Raw genomic sequence first — 1,030 nt, forward strand, 5'->3', positions numbered from 1 at the left:
AATGATAAAGATATTTTTTTTTTTTTAAATATATTTTATTGATTTTTTACAGAGAGGAAGGGAGAGAGATAGAGTTAGAAAGGGGAGAGAGTGAGAAACATCAATCAGCTGCCTCCTGCACACCCCCTACTTGGGATGTGCCCGCAACCAAGGTACATGCCCTTGATTGGAATCAAACCTGGGACCCTATTGTCTGCAGGCTGACGCTCTATCCACTGAGCCAAACCAGTCAGGGCTCTGGCTAAGTACTTTATGCCCAAAAGAAGATCCCTGAGCCTTACAACCTGAAGCTCTGTTTAAGGCAATGCGGAACTCAGAGAGGAGGTGAGACATCCTCTGTGATTTTTTCCATATCCTTTATCATCAGCTGCATTTCTAAATAATGACCTTGGAGAATGAGATATCTCCAAAACACTAAAAGGAGTTGGACCCATTAAAGAAAATCATATCTAGGCTGGCATACACAGAGCCATCAATATGAGATTTAAGGTGAAAAACACCCTACCATCTGAAGAGTTTCAAGAACAAAGGGAACAAGGCAGAGCAAAGGTATTTTAATGGGACCATCTTTTTTAATAAGAAACCATTTTTTTTAAATGATTTACTTGGTTTGCTATGCCTCAACTCAAGGAAGATGGACCCTCCAAGGAAAACATAATAGAAATGCTGGGCCAGAAATGGAAACAAGAAACTGTGTCTTCTAGGAAACAACCAGAATAAAGTATTTGTGATGCTTCCAAAGAGGAAATTGTATCAAAATAAATGTTCAGAAAACTTACTTTACTTTCCCAAAACTGGACTGGTAAAGAGTTTTCAGTGGGTTATTCTGGGATCAATAGTTCAAGACCTAAACTCTGCAAGTAGATTTGAAAAGCATGTTTCAAATTAGTATTTCCCAAATTTTCTTGATCATGACACTCACCTGAAGATATTTGTAAAAATAAAAATTTTAAAATCATTGACCCATAAAATAAGTTAAATAATAGTAGCAATAGTGGGCATCCTTTACTTTCTCTTGACTTTAGCAGGA

Source organism: Myotis davidii, unplaced genomic scaffold (assembly GCF_000327345.1).
Source record: "Myotis davidii unplaced genomic scaffold, ASM32734v1 scaffold900, whole genome shotgun sequence".
In the NCBI taxonomy this organism is placed as follows: domain Eukaryota; kingdom Metazoa; phylum Chordata; class Mammalia; order Chiroptera; family Vespertilionidae; genus Myotis; species Myotis davidii.